Below are 22,487 nucleotides of genomic sequence, written 5' to 3'. Positions count from 1 at the left end.
GAAGGAATCTTCTCTCAAACAATCCTAGGTAAAGTCTAAAAGAAGTTTCCAACAACTCATCTTGTCCTTTCCTCTTCTAGACATTTCCTTCTTCTTCATCTTTCTCCAAAAGCCACCATGAATAGTTTGAATTCTCAATCTTTATGGTAGGAAACAAGGAGTTTTGGTCATGGAATCTTGGTAAAAACATGTTATGTAACATTGTTTAGAGTTATTTACTGTCAAAAAGCTTGCATAAACTCAGAAAATAACTTAAAAAACCAAAATTCCTTGCTCCAAAATTCTGCAGAAAGATGAACACGGGGCCGTGCTCAGTGAGCACGGGGCCGTGTCCAGAAGCTGTTTCGTCTTATAAACTATTTTTGGTTTATTTTTCGTAGAATGGCGAGTGAAAACAGCGAAACATCATCCGTTCATTCCTCAAACAGCCGAAGGGGAAGGAGGCCCTCCGTTGAAGCTACACTTGTGCACTACGTGATAGCACTAAGGGAAGCTCTCGACGAAATGACGTCCGTAGAGGAGGTCCTCATTGACCGTATCAACGATCTTACGATAGGATTGGAAAGCAGCTTCCAAGAGATTAACCTTTTGCACCAAAGGTTAAACATTTTGGTGGCACCTCCTATGGAACCAGTCCTTCCACAACAAGACTGGAACTTAGCACTCGGTATTAACAACCCTACCGGGTGGGGAGACATCCCCGCGGAACCTCCTATGGAAATCCCACAAGAAGTCCCGGCGGAAGTTGAAACTCCTCAAACAAATGCAAACGAGCCTTCCTTCCTCCTTCCAAGGGAGGTAGAGGAGTGGCTTGCCGACATATGAGGAGAAACGTGTCCGAAAGATGGAGCTCTACAAAGCCTTATCTAACCAAGATCAGTAGATTCTTGGAAATTTTGCTAACATTAAAATAAAACATAGGGCTAGAACTCCATAAGCTTACTATCTATGTAACCTTTTTATGTATTATCTCTCTATTAGCAATGTTATGATGGTTTTTATGGTTTATGGACTCATGGTGGTAATGGATGAAAAAAAAAAGGGAACGAGAAAAAAATGGAACCATGCAGAAGAACAGAACAAACCGACAAAAGTCTCCACAACAGAAGGCTCCACACGGGCCGTGCCCAACCAACACGGCCCCGTGCTGAGCCCCCTGCAGGAAATCACCCAGTTCAGGTAACTGGACACGGGCCGTGTTCAGCGAACACGCCCCCGTGTCCAGGCTTCTGTTTCACTTCTATAATTTTTGTTACTGGCACTTGACCACGGGGCCGTGCCCGGTCAACCCGGGGCCGTGTCCAGAGCGCCAGTAACACAAATCTTTGTTTTTAAACACACTTTTACATATTCTAATCAACCAAAAACTTTATTTTTGGACACATTGAGGACAATGTGTAATTTAAGTGTGGGGGGGATGCTAAAACCTTGGAATTTTGCAAAATCCTAAAACAAGCCTTACACAAAACTCTATTGGAACCGCTAAACACCCCAAATTTTTTTCAAAAACTTTTTCATTTTTATTATTTACTTGTCTTAGTTTAAGTTGGGAATAACAAGTTATAAAAGGGTTATATTTTTACAAACTTACAACCGATAGCGTCGTGATAAAAAGAACTAACATAAGAAAATTATGAACCGGTATAACAAGTCTAGCTAAAATTCGATTATATATGCTTGATCACATTAAAAAACCCATTCCCACAAAAAGTGAGTTTTGAGCCCTTATTGAGCATAAAAATACACATATTTAGATTAAATGCTCATTTTTCGTTTCTTGTGTGAATAGCCGCTCGGTCTTTACAAATCTAGAACTTGCCACGACGATACATTCCCGGTCCTTACCAACTTAAACCCAAGTAAGTAAATGATGGAGGCATTAGGACTAACTATTTTTCTTTCAAAACCATTATTTTTCAATTTTTTTTTTACCTACCCAAAATCCCCCTAGAAAACCCCTTTGAGCCTAAACCTTTCATTTCATTACCCCCAAAACAATTTTTTTTTTTACCCACCAAAAACCTTTTTCATTTTTTTTACCTTTATTTTAGTAACAAACTCGGTTTTTCATAAACATACCATTTAAGGTGATCAAAAAAAAAAAAAAAAAAAAAAAAATGATGAAGTCAAAAACAAACATAAGCTACAAAAAGCTTGTTTGGAGAAATACTTCAAAAATAAATGTCACCAAAAATAAGGTATTTCACGAAAACCGACACTTGTTACGATTTTCGCCCTTTTTACTAACCACTAACCAACCACCCACCTTTAAACCCAAGCCTTCACCCCAAAAGACCTCTTGATATTTACAAAGGTAAAAAGTTAAAAAGGAGGAGGATTGATCGCTTGGCAAGCATATGGAGAATGTAAATCCGTGCCGCTCTCGAGCGATTCACTTAAATATACACCTTCGGCCGAGTGATTGAGTGATCTCCCGTGAGGAATGTGAACTTGTATATAAATGGAATTTTAATAAGGCATGCTATGCCCAATTAAGTAGTTTATCTTATGAAAAGTTCAAAATAAACCATGACGAATAAGATTGTAAATAAAATAAAAATAGAACCTATGCAAACCTTGGATTCCCGACACTCTAGGACAAGTTAAAAAACTTCTCTTCTACCTATTCCATTTGGGAGTGTAAGCCACATTAAAAGAGTTTTGCTTGAGGACAAGCAAAAGTTCAAGTGTGGGGGTATTTGATGTGTGTAAAATGCAACATATAAAACACATCAATTAAGGCATAAAACTAACCCTTTTTAAGTACTAATGTTGGAAAAAGAGTGTTTTTGTCTTCCTTTTGTATTTTCAGGATGAAATGAGCTCAAAATCACAAAAGAAGCAAAAAGACCACTAATTCTACCATAAATACAAGAAAAGGAACAAAAGTAAACTGCCCGGACCCTCAACGGCACCTCCCAAGACAAAGAGAAGAGAACAGAAGTCTGAACACGCCCCGTGTCCAGCGAACACGGGGGCGTGCCCAGGAAGCAGCAGAAAAGACAAACCAGTAGAAGCTTCCATTGCTCACCACGGGGCCGTGCCCAGCGGACACGGGGGCGTGTTGAAAGTACAGCAGGCGCATTAATTGTAATTCGCAATTACAATTAATGAAGAGAGAGAATGTCAGACGGGCACGGGGCCGTGTCCAGCGGACACGGGGCCGTGTCCAGCGTTCTGTTCAGCCTATAAATAAAGGAGCTTGGTTTCATTCTCTCTCATCCCTTGGCACACCACCTCTCTCACACTTCATCCACCACCCATCACCACCATAACACCATCATCCACCACCATCATCCATTGTCCATCATAGAGTGTGTGAGTCGTCTCGGGATCCAAGATTGATCGTAAGAGTTCTTGACAATCAAGGCCATGTTTGCCTAAGTCTCTTACATCACTTGGTGAAGACAAGTGTTTAGTATAATACTTTTTATTTTTAATCTTTTGCACTTTTTATTTGGTTTTGTATTAATGACTTTAATAACTAGTTACTTATGTTGAAGGTGATCTTTCCTTATCGTTTGTCCGTGGTGTCTTGGCATTATTTTACTGTCTATATAAAATAAAAGATTTTCACCATTCATATCTCCACGGTCTATATGGAGGTATGTTGGCTACCCGGTCGGGGGTTAAGGGAACGGTTTGGTAAAGGTCTTGCCCTTGTTCAGCGTTTAGAGGTCCTGCTTGGGACCTGGGTCAAATTTAATAGGACCGCCTTCAATGCCCATGGGTATTGGATGGCGGGGATCCAAACTCTTTGACCCCCTCATAAGCTAACTACTATTAATACTATAACCCGGCTATTTAGGACTGTATCCCTGCTGACTCAGACTACTTAGTCGAGGGTAACGTCACCGCCGAAAACGGGGCCTACCATAATTTACATTAATAACTTAATTCATTATCTTTCAATAATCCGACCCTTTAGGATTGTATCCTTGCTGACTCAAACTACTGGGTTGAGGGTAACGTCGCCTTCAAAAGAGGGGCCTACTACAATAACTAAGATAATCTCTTAAACAAGTGCAAAAGTGCGAAAATAATCAAAGGTTATACTAATACACGAGTCGGATCCAAGTGATTCATCTTGTCTATCTGTTTTTTATTTTATTTTATTTTTCAGCATTTAGTTAGTTTTTATTTTTCTTAGTTTAAAATATTTTTCTAACTTTTTGATTTGATTAGACGTTGAGGATAAACCGGTATTAAAAGCTCTTGTGTCCTTGGACGACCTCGGTATCTTACCAACACTATACTACGTCCACGATGGGTGCACTTGCCCATATGTGTGTTTAGTGTTAGTAAATATCGTGTTTTATAAATTTAAAACTTGGCTAAAAGTGTAAAAAGGGCTTAAATAAACATCTAAAAACATATACACACTTACGCACATCAACCTCTCTTTGTTCACTTCGCTCCCTGTGCGAATGAGCCTCATCACGCGTAGCCTCAGCATCAGCTTTCTCTTTTCAACTTTTCTATCTCCGCATCCTGTCTTTTCAATTTCTCAACCTCAGCCTTGAGATTATTGATAACATTGCGGAGATTCATCTTTTCGGAGTTATCTTTTTCACATATTTTCTTCCAGTTCTTGCGCTCCTCGGAAAGAAGAGCAGCTTCGGCTTCCGCTTTTCTCTTCCAGCCCGCAACGGACCATTCTTCAGTTTTCGGATTAGCTTCAAACTTAGCCTGATCAGCTTCCAGCTTAGCTTTCAACTGGGCAATTCGGTTTTCATCATCAGCAATTTTCTTCTTGGACAGCTTGAAAGCATCCCACTCCTTGTGCATACTATGCCACTCACGCACTATGCGATGAGTGGTCGATGCATGGGAAGCAGCTTCCTCAAGGTAGGCATGATAAGTTTGCTCATGAAGACGACTTTCTTGAAACTTAACCTCCCCTGGCGGAAATATCCCCTGTAACCAGCCCCGGCACACGCGCCATTATGCAAGCAATCCCACGCTCCTTCAACCATAACATATCGCTCTTCAAAGGTTCCAACTCACTCTTTATTGTTGCCCGCACCATTTCTGAAGCCTCTAGTTTTTCTTCAGTATCAGCCAGACGGCGAGAGGTTTCTATTTTCTCAGTACGCGCAAGTTCCAGATCTTTCTTGAGTTGTTCCTGATCAGAAAGCAAAGCAGTAAGTTCTTCTAACTCCTTTATCTCTAAGAGCAAGGGTGGCGCAAGCTTGTACCTCTCTTTGTTCACTTCGCTCCCTGTGCGAATGAGCCTCATCACGCGTAGCCTCAGCATCAGCTTTCTCTTTTCAACTTTTCTATCTCCGCATCCTGTCTTTTCAATTTCTCAACCTCAGCCTTGAGATTATTGATAACATTGCGGAGATTCATCTTTTCGGAGTTATCTTTTTCACATATTTTCTTCCAGTTCTTGCGCTCCTCGGAAAGAAGAGCAGCTTCGGCTTCCGCTTTTCTCTTCCAGCCCGCAACGGACCATTCTTCAGTTTTCCGATCAGCTTCAAACTTGGCCTGATCAGCTTCCAGCTTAGCTTTCAACTGGGCAATTCGGTTTTCATCATCAGCAATTTTCTTCTTGGACACCTTGAAAGCATCCAACTCCTTGTGCATACTATGCCACTCACGCATTATGCGATGAGTGGTCGATGCATGGGAAGCAGCTTCCTCAAGGTAGGCATGATAAGTTTGCTCATGAAGACGACTTTCTTGAAACTTAACCTCCCCTGGCGGAAATATCCCCTGTAACCAGTCCCGGCACACGCACCATTACGCAAGCAATCCCACGCTCCTTCAACCATAACATATCGCTCTTCAAAGGTTCCAACTCACTCTCTATTGTTGCCCGCACCATTTCTGAAGCCTCTAGTTTTTCTTCAGTATTAGCCAGACGGCGAGAGGTTTCGGTTTGTCTCGGTACGCGCAAGTTCCAGATCTTTCTTGAGTTGTTCCTAATCAGAAAGCAAAGCAGTAAGTTATTCTAACTCCTTTATCTCTAAGAGCAAGGGTGGCGCAAGCTTGTACCTCTCTTTGTTCACTTCGCTCCCTGTGCGAATGCACCTCATCACGCGCAGCCTCAGCATCAGCTTTCTCTTTTCAACTTTTCTATCTCCGCATCCTATCATTTCAATTACTCAACCTTAGCCTTGAGATTATTGATAACATTGCGGAGATTCATCTTTTCGGAGTTATCTTTTTCACATATTTTCTTCCAGTTCTTGCGCTCCTCGGAAAGAAGAGCAGATTCGGCTTCCGCTTTTGTCTTCCAGCCCGCAACGGACCATTCTTCAGTTTTCCGATCAGCTTCAAACTTGGCCTGATCAGCTTCCAGCTTAGCTTTCAACTGGGCAATTCGTTTTCATCATCAGCAATTTTCTTCTTGGACACCTTGAAAGCATCCCACTCCTTGTACATACTATGCCACTCACGCACTATGCGATGAGTGGTCGATGCATGGGAAGCAGCTTCCTCAAGGTAGGCATGATAAGTTTGCTCATGAAGACGACTTTCTTGAAACTTAACCTCCCCTAGCGGAAATATCCCATGTAACCAGTCCCGGCACACGCGCCATTATGAAAGCAATCCCACGCTCCTTCAACCATAACATATCGCTCTTCAAAGGTTCCAACTCACTCTCTATTGTTGCCTGCACCATTTCTGAAACCTCTAGTTTTTCTTCAGTATCAGCCAGACGGCGAGAGGTTTCGGTTTTCTCGGTACGCGCAAGTTCCAGATCTTTCTTGAGTTGTTCCTGATCAGAAAGCAAAGTAGTAAGTTCTTCTAACTCCTTTATCTCTACGAGCAAGGGTGGCGCAAGCATGTACCTCTCTTTGTTCACTTCACTCCCTGTGCGAATGCGCCTCATCACGCGCAGCCTCAGCATCAGCTTTCTCTTTTTTCAACTTTTCTATCTCCGCATCCTGTCTTTTCAATTTCTCAACCTCAGCCTTGAGATTATTGATAACATTGCGGAGATTCATCTTTTCGAAGTTATCTTTTTCACATATTTTCTTCTTGTTCTTGCGCTCCTCGGAAAGAAGAGCAGCTCCGGCTTCCGCTTTCCTCTTCCAGCCCGCAACGGACCATTCTTCAGTTTTCCGATCAGCTTCAAACTTGACCTGATCAGCTTCCAGCTTAGCTTTCAACTGGGCAATTCGGTTTTCATCATCAGCAATTTTCTTCTTGGAAACCTTGAAAGCATCCCACTCCTTGTGCATACTACGCCACTCACGCACTATGCGATGAGTGGTCGATGCATGGGAAGCAGCATCCTCAAGGTAGGCATGATAAGTTTGCTCATGAAGATGACTTTCTTGAAACTTAACCTCCCCTGGTGGAAATATCCCCTGTAACCAGTCCCGGCACACGCACCATTCTGAGAAAGTATCACCCTTCTTCAGATTCCAAACAGGGACATGAATGTCAGAAGTATCTTTTTCCGAATAAGTTCTATAATAATAATCCCCTAGAGTCTCATCTGGGCGGATTGGGGAATTCTTGCCAGCATCAGAGAATGAGCTTTGATGTTCAGCAGAAACCTTCTCGATATTTTCAGGCATAGAACCAGAAACCTTAGAAGGAGACACTGTAATAGGGATTACTTCAGCAGTTTTCTCTTTCTCTAACCTATGAGCAGCAAATTCAGGGGCTTGTGGGTCACCAGCACCATCCACAACCCCTGGGCTAATAACCTTTTCTGCGTATGAAGAAACATCAACAAGCTTATCAGCTCCAAGATCCTCAACATCTTTCTCCGCACCACCCTCGGGAACATCAGTGTTCCTTAACTAATCAGCAATAGGAGCACGTGGAGGAGAGGGTGGGAGTTCTTCGTTAACCACAAGCAACGGCTCTGTGGGAACAGGAGAAGTAGGGATTTCTGAAAAAATAAAGTCTATAAATACTCAATGTGCATAAGAAGAAGAAAGCAAGGATGGCACTTACTAGGAGCAGACCCCAAAATAAAGGCGTCCAAATTGCCTTTCCTGGTAATCTTCTTCCTCTGAATTCTCTTTGCAGGCTGACCTTCAGCCTCGGCACCAGTCTGTTTTCTTTTCCCTGCTTTAGTTCGCACCAAGCGCTCAGGGCTTGATTCCAAATCAATGGGATCGTCTGGGTTGGATGGGGGGATATCAGCAGTATCTTTCAGTTTCGATTTCGGCCTTCTAATAATAACTGCAGGCGCAAGACCCTCCAAAGAATCAGAAACCACCACATAATCACACCAGGAGTCAGAGGAACGGCACATACCTTTCTTCTCTCTTCCAACATTTTTGACCTTAGAAGATTGAGCTTTCTCAGCATCATTCTTCTTCGGCGCAGAAGTAGTAGTTGCCGCGCGTCTTTTCTTCTCAGGGCCAATGCCTAAGTTTGACAACTCACCTACTAAAGCGCAGAATAAAACTTGTTCAGACGCGAAAAAGAAGCAACCAATAAACAATATGAGAAAAGCTTACCAGCACCAGCAGCAGGTTGCACAAACAAATCAACATCTCGTGGAAGAACAAAATTCTTCACAATACGGTGATACCACAGCTCCTCATCTGGTCTTTTTGCAATCTTAGACATCTTTCCACCTTCTCTCTCAAATGCAACAACGTACAGCGAGACAACTATAAAGAAGGAGAAGTAAAGATAAATTTCAAAAAAAAAAAAAAGAGAGAGGAGAAAGAAAGAAACAAGGCAAAATTATTACTCTTGCCATCCTCCATGTACACCGGTTTCTCTTCTCGTTCCATCCTCCAGTTCAGACTCATACCGGCTCCAACAAGGGCTTTCTCCGGTAAAGCAATATTTGGAACGTCTTTCAGATCCTGATACCAATTTTTGTCAACAGGAGTCTGAATAGTTTCGGTGGGGACATCCTCCTTTCCCCTAAAAATCATCTTCATCGGGAAAACCCCTGCTTTAATAAAAAAGAACTTTTGTTTCCAGTCGTGGAATGGGGGGATGAAGCAAAATCTTCTTCGCCGAATAAAACCCTTGGGTACATTGCATTTGATGAAAAACTCGAAAACGAAGAACTGTCGGCTCAATATGCATCGTATGGCACACGAATTCAAAATGCCGAACCCTAACCATGCCAATTGGATGCATCTGGGAGACATGGAATTTGTAGTACTCAAGAATTTCAAGGAAGAATTTTGTTACAGGCAAACAAAAGTTGCATGCACTAAAAAAATCCCAAAACAAGGTCACATACCCGGCCGGAGCATCCGCCGCCGTTTGACCTTCTTCAGGATAAATGGCACCCCAGTTCTCTGGGAACCTGAGACTCTAATCAAACCATCAAAGGTTGCCCTGGGCCACTTTAAAGGTGGAAGTTCGACAGACATTTCTTCTGAGTCTTCGTAATGATCGCCGGTTGACATAGGAAGACGAAACTGCAATTCTTTCTAAAGAACAGAGAAAGAAGACGAAAAGAGGAGGATTTTTCAACAAAAGTAATAATTACTAGAAATGGGAAATCCAAAACACTTATACACCCACTGCCATAAATAGCCTCGGTAACTACACAACACCTTTTTCGGGATAGCACAGTTACCCAAGCGACAGGGGCAAGTGGGAAACGACACAAACACGAGTCCACGCGTGCGTGGAAAGCACGGTCAGTAATGTGCACTGACAGTGACAGCCTGTCATATAGTCCTCGCTGTACCTTTCTCACCCAAAGTCAAAGATTTTCAAAATCACCATAATAAGCAAAGTAAATCTTCTCCTAGAAGATTCCTTACTTTCGCGCCAAAAGCATTTCTCTCATATAGTCCAGTGCTTCACTTATTTAAGAGCAACACTGGACTGGGAGACTTGAAGGGGTAAGGTCCCAAAAACCTCATATCAAGTACTTGGGACCATACCACAACCTCGTCTTCCAACCCTTTTTAGGCCTTGCGCGGCCGCGCACTGGTCTTACATAGAGAAAGGCAGCAGACAACACCTGCGCGCCAAAAGGAAGTAGAAGGGTCCTTGCGCCATGGCTCTATAACAAAGGGATAAAAATCCCAGTAGATACTTCCGTTTAAATAATACCCAGACTTGGATATTGTTTACTAAGCTGATACCACACAGTAAGGAGTCACACTGGATTATGGCAATAATCTTCTAGAAGACTCAATCATGCACCACCAGACGATTATAACCATCTGGGCCACGTGTCATCACCCTGTTCTCCCGAGAAATCACGGTGATGGCATGGAGTTGGAGAGAGATCCCCACTTGCTCACTTTACACGTGGCAAATCCCCAGCCTTCGTTTAAGATCGCGATCCGTGTGCTATAATAATCCGATCTAGAGGATTAACGGAAGGAAAATAACCGCTTACGGGGTTAGCATCTTCCGTTAATATTTCGACAACGAGTTTTCCCGCCCAAACTACTGGCTATAAATAAGAGAATAATTCAGGTATGAACTTCAAGTTACACACACTTCGTCAATACTTCTTTTTCTTCATAAACACATACTTATTCTCACGCCGAAGTCGAGTCACGGAGAAAACCTCCATTTTCCCCGTGACGAGGCTAACGGTGTTATGTTTTTGCAGTGTTCACCGGAGAAGAAGATCTGTTCCTTCGAATCAAACGAGAAAGAACCCCCCTTTTATGCTGAACCTAACCCCCTAGATAATTTGATTCCGGTCATTTATCTAGTGTTTCTTCATATATATATATATATATATATATATATATACACACACACATAAGGTAAGGATAGAGTAAAAAGGGCCTAAAGTGTGAGAAGTGTATTTTAACACTATATATAATACTAGATAACACCATATTAACACCATATAAACACCGTATAACAATATGTAACACCATATAATACCATATAACACTATATATCATTATATAACAAATATAACACTATACATCTATCATAGACATGCTATCAGACAACCTATAGTGTTATATTTGTTATATAATGATATATAGTGTTACATAGTGTTATATGGTATTATATGGTGTTACATATTGTTATACGGTGTTTATATGGTGTTATATAGTATTATATATAGTGTTATAATACACTTCTCACACTTTGAGCACTTTTTACAGGATCCTCTACCTATATATATATATATATATATATATATATATATATATATATATATATATATATATATATATATATATATATATATATATATATATATATATATATATATATATATATATATATATATATATATATAGGGAGCCGTTAAAATAGAAACCGCCTCCAGTTGTAAAAACCGCGAGAACCACTCTCAACCAATGAGGAAAAGGGGTAATTTGGTCATTTACTCTTAAATGTCTAATCTATTCTCTCTCTATCTCTTTAAAGTCAACAACAGACTTTAAAAGTCTGCCATTTATCTCTCTCATAAGTTCATCATCTTCATCTATCTCATCTTTCATCTCTCAAATCTGTGACAGTGGTGGTGAAGGGTTTTGTGACTGTGGGGAATGGGTGGTTTGTGGTGGTGGGTTTGATGGGTTTGTGGTGGTGGGTTTCACGGCGATGGTGGTGAAGCGGGGGCGTGTCGGTGGTTGGTCGGTGGTGGAAGACGGTGGTGGGAGGTGGTTGGTCGGAAGACGGTGGTGGGGAGGTGGTTGGTGGGAGTTGTGAAGAGGCGGAAGTGGTGGCCGTCATCTTCAAACTACCTTTGTTCATGCACCGTCGGCCGCCGTGCGCACCGTAACAATGGTGGCCGCCCCCGGCGTCGTCCGCCGTCTGCAAATCTGGTGGATGTTGTTGTTTCTCTCTCTATTGTGGGTTTGATTCTGTTTGGGGGTTTGATTTGTGTCATTGATGTTGGGGGTTGTTTTGTGTTATTTGATTTCTATGGGTTTTCTGTGTGTTTGCACAAAGTGATTCTGGGATTTGTAAATGTGATTCTGGGGGGTGCAAATGTGATTTTGGGGTTTGCAAATGTGATTTTGGTTTAATCTATTTGTAAAAAAATGTGGGTTTGAAATTTTGTGGTTTAGATCTATTGGTATTTCTTGTTGTTGGTATTTCTTTGAAATTTTGATGTTTAGATCTGTTGGTATTGATCAGTTTGTTTAGATCTGTTAGTATTGATCTGTTGGTACTTTCTTTGAAATTTTGTGGGTTTGTTTTGACGATGTCTATATGTTGACATTGATCTGTTGGTATTTTTTGGTCTCCAGATCTCATTTTTTATGTTGATGACATTGTTTCGATGTTGTTGGTCCCCAGATCTCGTTTTGTCGTTGATGGATTGGGCGGGCAATGATGCAAAAAAAAATTAAGAAAAAACACGTAGATTTTGATGACGATGGCGCGGCAATGACGGCGGACGGTAGGTTTTTTGAACCTGCAACCCCACTTTTGCAGCCTTTTGATTATCGGATATTCTGAGCCAAACGCCGTTTTTTTTCGAGATACACTTTGTTTTGATGTTGTTGGTTTTTATTTTTTTCCCCTAGTCGATGATGATAACAATAAATCTGAGACACCCCCCGAGTTTGCAATTTCTGGGTGCGTTCGTTTTTGCGTAAAAAAGTTTTTGTAAAAAAAAAGTTAAACCGTAAACTTTTTATCGTAAACCGTAAACTTTTTTAATGTAAAACGCAAAAAGGTTTTACGTTAAACGTAAAACGTAAAACGTAAAATTTTTAATGGAAAACGTAAAACGGAAAATTTTTTACGGAAAACGTAAAAAGTTTAACGTAAAACGTAAAACGTAAAAAGTCTGAAAAGTTTAACGTAAAACGTAAAGCGTAAACTTTTTAACGTAAAACGTAAAATGTAAACTTTTTAACGTAAAACGTAAAACGAAAACTTTTATGTAACAACTTTTTAACGCAAAACGTAAAACTTTTTTACGTAAAAACGTAAACTTTAAACGTAAAACGTGAACATCTATGTAAAACGTACAACGTAAAACGTAAACTTTAAACGTAAAACGTGAACATCTATGTAAAACGTAAAACTTTTTATGTTATTTGTAAAAACGGGACATAAAAACGGAACACTAAAAAAACGGTGCGTAAAACCGGGAATAGAAAACCGCACGTAAAATCCCGGGCGCAAAAACGGCGTGAAAAAACTGGGCGTAAAAAAACGGCGCGTAAAATGGGTCGTATAAACGGCGCGTAAAAAACGGGACATAAAAACGGGACGTAAAAAATGAGGCGTAAAAACGGCTTGTAAAATCGTGAAGTAAAAAACGGCGCGGCAAAAAACGGTGAGTAAAACCGGCCATAAAAACGGCACTTAAAAACCCGGTCGCAAAAACGGCGTGAAAAACCGAGCGTAAAACAGGTCGTAAAAAAACGGGTCGTAAAAAAGGCGCGTAAAAACATGTAAAAAACGGCGCGTTAAAAATGTGAAAAAATCGGCGCGTTAAAAAACGTGTAAAAATGGTGCGTTAAAAAAACGCCGATTGAGAAAAACGGCGCCTTAAAAAAACGGGGCGTTAAAAAACCCGGTGAGCAAAAACTGGCGCGTAAAAGTTTTTGTCTTGTTCAAAAAATTTTAATTTAAAAATGCTTTTCATAAAAAATTTTTTTTAAAAAAATAAAAAGTAATATAATAAAACAAAAAAGTAATAAAAAAATAATAAAGACAAAAAGACAAAATAGAGTAATTTTACTATACTACCCTTTTGAATTAAAATATTAAAGACATAACACGACAAAATCTATTTAATATTAATTTTAGTCACTTTCAATCTCATCCATCCATCTTCTTGATCTAAAGGCTAGAAAGTGGTTCTCTCAGTTTTTACAACTGGATGTGGTTTTCATTTTAGCGGTCCCATATATATATATATATATATATATATATATAGGGGAAGGTTCAAATGAAAACCACTAGTTAACGCGAAAACTCGAAAACTAATTAAAAAAAGCCAAAAAAACATACAATTTTTTTTTTGCAAACCAAATTTCGCAGGTTTTTTTATATAAAAAAAATTTCAAAAAAAAAAACAATTTTTTTGTGTACTGCACATGTGTAATAATACACATGTGTATTATTACACATGTGCAATACACAATTTTTTTTTTTTTGAAAAAAAGTTTTTTTTTTATATATAAAAACCAGCGATTTTTATTAAAAAAATTGAAAAAAAAAATTTTGTGTGTTTTTTAGGCTTTTTTTAGTTAGTTTTCGAGTTTTCGCGTTAAAAGTGGTTTTGCTTTGAACCATCCCCTATATATATATATATATATATATATATATATATATATATATATATATATATATATATATATATATATATATATATATATATATATATATATATATATATATATATATATATAGGAGACCGCTAAAATGAAAACCACCTCTAGTTGTAAGAACCATGGAAACCACTTTCTAGCCCTTTGATCAACTAGATGGATGGATGAGATTAAAAGTAGTTAATATTAATATTAAAAGGTTTTGTGTTATTATGTTTTTAATATTTTATTTTTAAAGGGTATTTAGGTAAAATTGCTTTTTTTATCTTTTTATATATATTATTTTTAAATGTCTTTTTTGTCCCATTCATTTATTACTTTTTATTAAAAACAGATTTTTAAATTAAAACAATATTTTAAATTCAGATATTAATGATAATTTTTTTTAATGATTAAAAAACAGATTTTGATATTACGTTTTTTACGCCCCGTTTTTTTGCGAGCGTTATTTTACGGAACGTTTACGCCCTGTTTTTTTACGCCCCGTTTTTTTACGAGCGTTTTTTTACGGAACGTAAAACGTTTTTACGTTAACGTTTTTTATGTTTTTACGCTTTACGCGCCGATTTTTTACGTTTTATGCGCCGGTTTTTTACGTTTTACGCGCCGGTTTTTTACGTTAACGTTTTTTTACGTTTTACGCCCGGTTTTTTACGTTTTACGTAAAACTTTTTACGTTTTACGTAAAACTTTTTACGTTTTACTAAAAAAAATTTATGTTTTACATTTTACCTAAAACTTTTTACGTTTTACGAAAAACTTTTTACGTTTTACGTTTTACGTTTTTACGTTAAAAAGTTTACGGTTTAACTTTTTTTTTTACAAAAATTTTTTATGCAACACGAACACACCCAGAAAACGCAAACTTTGTAGGTGTCTCAGATAGATTGTTATCGTCATCGACTAGGGAAAAAAATATAAAAAGCTAACAACATCAAAACAAAGCGTATCTCGAAAAAGAACGGGGTTTGGCTCAGATTCTCCGGTAATCAAAAAGGCTGCAAAATGGGGTTGCAGGTTCAAAAAACCTACTCTCCGCCGTCCTTGCCGTGCCATCGTCATCAAAATCTACGGTTTTTTTTTTTTTTTTTTTTTTTTTTGCATCATGGCCACCCAATCGATCGTATCAAAACCCGCATATATCAAAACCCCCAACATATCAAAAAACCATCAGATTCAACACATCAAACCCACATAGTTTACTGTTCAAAATCACCATAGAATCAAGAAACACAGATCAAACACCCACTGTTTTTCAGGGAAAGAGAAACACATATTAACTGCCAAAAAAATCAAAACCCTATCATCAAAGATTCAAAAAAGCACCAGCAAGACATTCAAAAAGCTCTAGCAAAACATCAAAGATTCAAACATTCAAAAATCAATAGCAAAAACCCAGCAAAAAACATTCATAAAAGAATACCCAAATATCTCAGAGAAACAAAGCTAAGCAACACACCACCGTCGCCGTCAAAACCCACCACCACTGTCTCCATCAATCCTCACCACCACTACCGTCGCTGTAAAAAACCCACCACCGCCACCGTCAATCCTCACCACCACCACAGTCGCCGTAAAAAAAACCCCCACCACCGTCGCCATCAAACCCACCACCACCATCGCCATTAACCAACCACCACCGTTTCAGATCTGAGCAACCCTAACCCACCATCTAACCCATCGTTCACCGTCAAACCACCACCATCTAACCCTAAAATCCAAATCGGATCTCACTACCCCAAATCGGGGCTTTGGGGCGGTGGTTTTGTGACTGTTGCACACGCAAGTCTTCATCGAATCCAGATTGGGCGGTGGTTGGGTGGTGAACGGTTGGGTGGCGGTGAACAGCGGTGTGTGGTGGGGGGAGGGGGCCGAAGATGAGGGTGTGTGGTGGTTTGTTTTGAGTTTTGATTTGGGTTTTCCCAAATGAAGAATCTGTCGAAGCTTTTTTCATGAGAAAGAGAAATGAGAGATAAATGAGAGATAGATTGAATGTGTTCTGCTTCTTCTGTGTTGTGGGTATTTTTAGAGAGAGAATGGTAACATTTTGGGGTTTTGAATATCAGAGAGAGAGAGAGAGAGAGAGAGAGAGAGAATGAATAAATGGATTGAATGTCAGGGGGCATTAAATGGAGAGAGAAAGAGGGGGATTTGACATTTGGGGTAAAAGACCAAAATAACCTTTTAGTTGGCGTGATCTGATTGGTTGAGAGTGGTTCTCGCGGTTCTTACAACCGGAGGTGGTTTCTATTTTAGCAGCTCCCTATATATATATATATATATATATATATGTATATATATATATATATATATATATATATATATATAGTGGAAGGTTCAAATGAGAAGAATTTTTTTGTAAGAAGAAAAAAGAAGAAGTTTCAACCAATAAGAATCCTTCATTTTACTTCATTTAATATTTGCATTTAATTTTAATATAAGGGTATATTGGTAAACTTACAAAAATCATTAATTTGTATTCTTCCCCTTTAGTAACTAACTAAATTAAATATGTAACTCCTTTTCAAAATATATATACTTTTTTCAAATTAAAAAAACAACTTAATTTAAAGCGTATAATAAATTACTAGTTGTGTAGAATAAATAACGAGTTGTGTAGGATATATTTCGAGATGTGTAGGATAAATTTCGACTGTGTAGGATAAAATTCTATAATGTGTAGGGTATATGTAGGAAAATTTTGATATGTGTAGGTTTTGTAGATTGTATGTAGGATAATTAATGATTAGTTGACTAATTAATTAAAGAGTTAAAAATTAATGATATAAGTTTTAAATGAAATAGTATTTTACTAATATGCCCTTTCTTCTTTTTCTTCTCACATTAAATTTCTTCTCAAATGAACCTTCCCCTATATATATATATATATATATATAAGTGGGATCAGGAGAAAACGATTTAAAGTGTGAAAACGGTGATAACGATTTTCAGCCACAAGATCTTTGTGATTTGTGGCTAAGATGATGTGGTGGCGTTTTTGTAAATAATGGGAACCTTAGAACTATCAGGATGGGTAAAATTGGAAGATCCAAACAATCGTGCACATGCTAATCACATGCCATTTTCCCCCATCATATTTAAACGCCAATAACTTTTTTATAGGTGATTATTTTTCTAAAAACATTACACCATAAAACTCAGCGTTTTTTATCTTTATAACGAGTATACTATTGATATATTTTTCGTAAAAATGAACTGACTTTTTTATGGTGTTTTCAACTTTGTGATTTTATGGCGTTTTCACCTAGTTTTATGGTGTTTTTCTGAACTAGGTGTTTTATAGCATTTTTCTGAACTGAGCGTTTTTCTGGCGCTTTGAACTAGGTTTTTTATGGCGTTTTTATAAACTCTGTGTTTTTATGGCGTTTTTCTAAACTGGGAGTTTTAATGGCTTTTTCAACTAAGTTTTTCATGGTGTAAGTTAGCATCAACGCCACATGTCAACACCAAAATCGTTCTTACCGTTTTCACATTTTTAGGGGTTTTCTCTAGATCCTGCCCCTATATATATAGGGTCGGGATTTAGAGAAAACGATAGAAAGTGTGAGAACGGTGAGAACGCTTAACGATCGTCCGATCAAAACAATCTATGGACAATATTGGCACGGCGGCGTTTTCGTAAATAACATCAATTTTATTACATGGACGCACTTCATTAAGGGTAAAAGGGTCTTTTGACTACTCCACACAAAACACCAAATAATGAAATAAAAGGCCAAAAACAAAAATCACAGACCATTCTAAGTAAAACACCATTAAATATAAAACGCCAAACTTAATTATAGTAAAATCCCGCCTAAAAAAACCGCCAAAAAATCCTATATATACAACATCTCAGACCTTCAGTTAAAAACACACACAAAAACCCAAACGCCATATTTCATATAACCCATTCGCCTTAGAAACGCCAAAAAAAACCCAAACATCAAATATCTTCAACCCCAAAAACGTTTTTTTGAAATTCAGTTTGGCTGTCAGTAAGATTTCGCTTAATGAAATAGACAAAATCCTTAAGTGAGGATATAGTCCATTTCATTGAGTAAAATCTCATTGACTAATCCTAAACTTCCATCAAATTTACCAACCCTCTCCCTAGGGGTCCCGGGTTCGAATCTTGGTGTCTGCAACCCACGGCCAAGCTCTTCGCTATCGGTTGGGTATTCACCCCCAGGCAGCTATGGGGCTAAGCTAGCTTGTGGGGTGTGATCACTCCAGCGGTTGGGAGGACCGTGGAATATCCCCCCCCCCAACTTCCATCAAATTTATAACGTCAAAACATACAAAAACATTATTGAGGTTTGTTGTCAATAAAGTTTAGCTGTATGGGGTGGACAACATTGTCAGTTATCTTTCTTAACCGAGGATTAACAATGTTGTCCAGCTCATACAGCAAAACATTATTGATTTTAGCATGATCAAAATCTGAGGTTTAAGGTGATCTTATTTCGTGGTGTTCTTTTTATCTGTAAAACGCCAAAAAAGTTAAAAAAAATCAAACATCGTTGATTGTAAAAATTCAAGATTGTTGGATGAAGGATATAAAGTCAATAACATTTTGCTGCATGAGATGGACAAATCTTCAAGAAAAAGATGCTGATGTCAGACTGTGTGCTTCCAAAGAGCAACACAAAAAACTACTTCAAAAACAAAAAAACAAATGAATCATACGAAAGTCGAACCAGCCAGTTAACATGATTCAAAAAGAGAAGAAAGAGACTAGAGACAGAGAAGATTTGGAAGATCAATTGTTTATGTATTCTTTTTTTTATTTTCCTTTTCAGTTAATTGTTATATAATAAAAACGCCATATATAATAAAAACGCCAAAACAGCCAAAATGCTTGTTTAAACGATATCATCCAGTTAAACGCCACCAAAAAACTGCCAAACTATAATAAAATTATTTTGAAAAATTATTATAAAAAACCCAAAAAAAAAAAGCAAACTTGAAAATGTAACTAGAAACAGTAAATACAAAATCAGTAAATACTGAAGAATCTAAAATGCCAAACTTGAAAGATGGGACGTGTTACAGACCTCAGAGATAAAGCTTATCAATAACATTAATTACAAAACTGTAACTGAAAAGACAAATACTTTATTATAATAATGCACCGCCTAATTTAGGCACCAAAAAGACATCCTATAAAATGATACATCTCAGCAACTTCCATTTGATCAAACCAAAAAAAACAAACGCCAATACTACTAAATACCAACCACTGTAAAACGCCAACAAATAAACTGAATGAATTGTTATCAGAGGGGAGTAACTCAAAAAGATTTTGCTGCATGAGATGGACAAAATTTCAGGAAAAAGATACTGATGCCAGTCATATGGCATTTTGTATTTTTTGTTCTTGAAGAAGGTTTGGATGAGGAGAAGAGGTCAATGACACTAAAGAGTGGGTTCACTATAAAGATGAAGATCCAGATAAAGAAATAGCAAAAAACTCACTCACACGCCATAGATCTATGTCCCCAGACATCCACAAAAAAGCCAGTTCAACAAACGAGCAGGCAAAAAAAATCAAACCCATGGGTTTGTAAAGTTTTACATAAAACGCCATACATTTGATGACAGTTCTTGTGCTATTAAAGAAGAGAGAGACTGATGACACTGAAGATTGGGAAAAGAGATCCGATTAGGATTTTTAATTTATTTCCTTCCCTTGTATTTTTTTCGTGTGGTTGAAATATAATTTAGCAATAGTAAAACGCCGAGATACCACAAACGCCAAAATGTTTATAAAAAATAATAGATCAATAGGCCAACTTGTTTAAAATGCCTTGGAAAACGCCATTCAAATAGATTTCCTGCCCCCTGGGTTCCAATGGCATACGATGTGAATAACGCCATAAACGCCAAAATGTTGATACAATGGAACCATTAAAACGCTATTAATTATTGAATTTGGTTAACGCCAAAAATCTTAAAAACCAAAAATTAAAACAACATTGGGAAAAAGCGGAATTGGAAAAGCAGAATATGAAAGACCAAAAAGCCCCCCCGCCCTTTTCTAAGCGGCGTGACACGTGTTGGGCCAGGAAGCGTTCTCAACGTTCTCACACTTTTGATCATATTCTCCCGATCCCGTTTATAGGGGGAGGTTCATTTGAGAAGAAAATTAAATTGAGAAGAAAAAGAACAAAGGGAACAATTGTAAAACATTAAATAGTTTTTTCAGTCATTTCATTTATTATTATCTTTGACTAATTAATTAGTTATAAAACTATCATCATCCACACTAAATTTTTTTGCCTACACACATCAAAATTTATCCTACACGTTTTGAAATTTATCCTACACATATTGAAATTTATCTTACATATCACGTAGTTCATCCTACACACCTCGTAATTCATCCTACACTTTAAATTAATTTTTTTCTTCTTTGAAAATATATATTTTTTGAAAATAAGTTACAAATTTAATGTAATTAGCTATTAAAAATCAAGACTACCAATTAATGATCCATCTAAGTTTACCAATATACCATTACATTAATATTAAATACAAAAATAAAATGAAGTAAAATGAAGGATTCTTATTGGTTGAAAATTCTTCTTTTTTATTCTTAGAAAAAGTTTCTTCTCATTTGAACCCTCCACTATATATATAGAAAAGGGATCAGGAGAAAACGCTCAAAAGTGTGAGAACGATGAGAACGTATCCTGGCCCAACACGTGTCCCGTGGCATTAAGAAGGGCGGATGGGCTTTTTTGTCTTTTCATTCTTCTTTTATTTTCACAACGCGGTATAATATTTTCTGGCGTCTAAGTTTTTTTTGGCGTTAATTGTATTTATTAAACTTTTTGGCATTTAATTAATTGTTTTTGTGTCACATATATAATTTTTTGGCGTTATATCGTTTTCTGGTTAATTTTTTTGGCGTTTGTGGCGTTTTAAAGGGATTCTAGAGGATATGGCGTTTTTTGTGTTTTTCTGGGTGATTAATTTCATTGTGTATGGACCACTCTCTTATAGGAGTTTTTTGGCGCGTAGTTTAGGCGGGACTTTTTATTGTAATAAATGATAGTAATAAAGTAACTGTCTTTTCAATTACTGTTTTTGTATTTACTGTGTTGATCAGCTTTTATAAGTTTTATAGGTTATAGACGTCCCATCTTCTAAGTTTGGCATTTTTTTAAATGGCCTTATGCAGACCAACATGACAAAATACAATAACGGAGTAAATAAAATATTAATCCGGAAAAATAATTTTTGTTATTTTTGGCGTTTTGTTACGGTTAACCATTTTAGTACTATTTTGGAGTTTTGCTAATAAAGATAGAAATATATCATTTAATTATCTTAAAAAAAAGAAGATTACATAGAAGAAAAAAAAGAGGAAAAAAAATTAAAATCCTTCGTCAGAAGGTACTTTATCTGAATAGTATCCATCACTTGTGTCATCTTCTTCCTCCTCGGAGTCTTCATCTTGATCTTCATCCATGTCATGACATTCACCTTCATCAGCTTCTTGTTCTTGAAAATTCTGAAGCCCCACCTGAACATGTCTTGCATTAACTCCAATTTTGAGTCTATTTCTGTGTTGGTACAAGTGGCGTTATGCAATTTTTCCATGAAACCCAGTCGCTGCTTTGTCATGATGTTCTCTAGCCAGTAGACTTCCTGCTCTCCGCTGTCGTATGTAACCGTCACCATGTCTGTTTCATCATCAAAACGCTATGATGTCATGACAGGGTCTGGCTTCACATCTCCTTTGTTTGGTCCAAATTTGCTGGTTAATGCTTTCATAAGCATATGCGTTTCATGGCATTCGTTGTCTAGAGCGATGCCAATGGATAAGATTTGCCTCTGTATCTCTTCTTCCAACTTCAGAATTGTCCTGACCGTCTTAACATACACCCTCCTTTTGTTGTCAAAATGGAGGACGTATCGCCTGATTCTCGGAGTGTATCTCCACGAAACGATTGTTTCCATTTTTGGCGCTTTGTTTAAGTTGGCGTTTTTGGTTAACGATTTTTTTTGTAGAAAATGGATAGATTGAAGTGATTATGGAAGCTATGTTTTACCTTTGTTTATATAATGATGTTTTTGGCGCGTAATTTAGGAGGGAATTTCTTCTAATAAATGTTAATAACTGAAATTCAGTTATTTGTGTTGTTTCATCTTCCTGTAATATTCAACGCGTTTTATTTTTAATTTTTGGCGTTTTGTTTTTAATGGTGTTTTGAATATGAGCGGTAAAAGACCCTTTTACCCTTAGTGAAGCGCGTCCCACATAATAATATTGATGTTATTTACGAAAACGCCACCGCGCAATCTAGTCCA

This window comes from Helianthus annuus, chromosome 5 (genome assembly GCF_002127325.2).
Source record: "Helianthus annuus cultivar XRQ/B chromosome 5, HanXRQr2.0-SUNRISE, whole genome shotgun sequence".
NCBI lineage: Eukaryota > Viridiplantae > Streptophyta > Magnoliopsida > Asterales > Asteraceae > Helianthus > Helianthus annuus.
Note: the sequence above shows the minus strand (reverse complement) of the source record.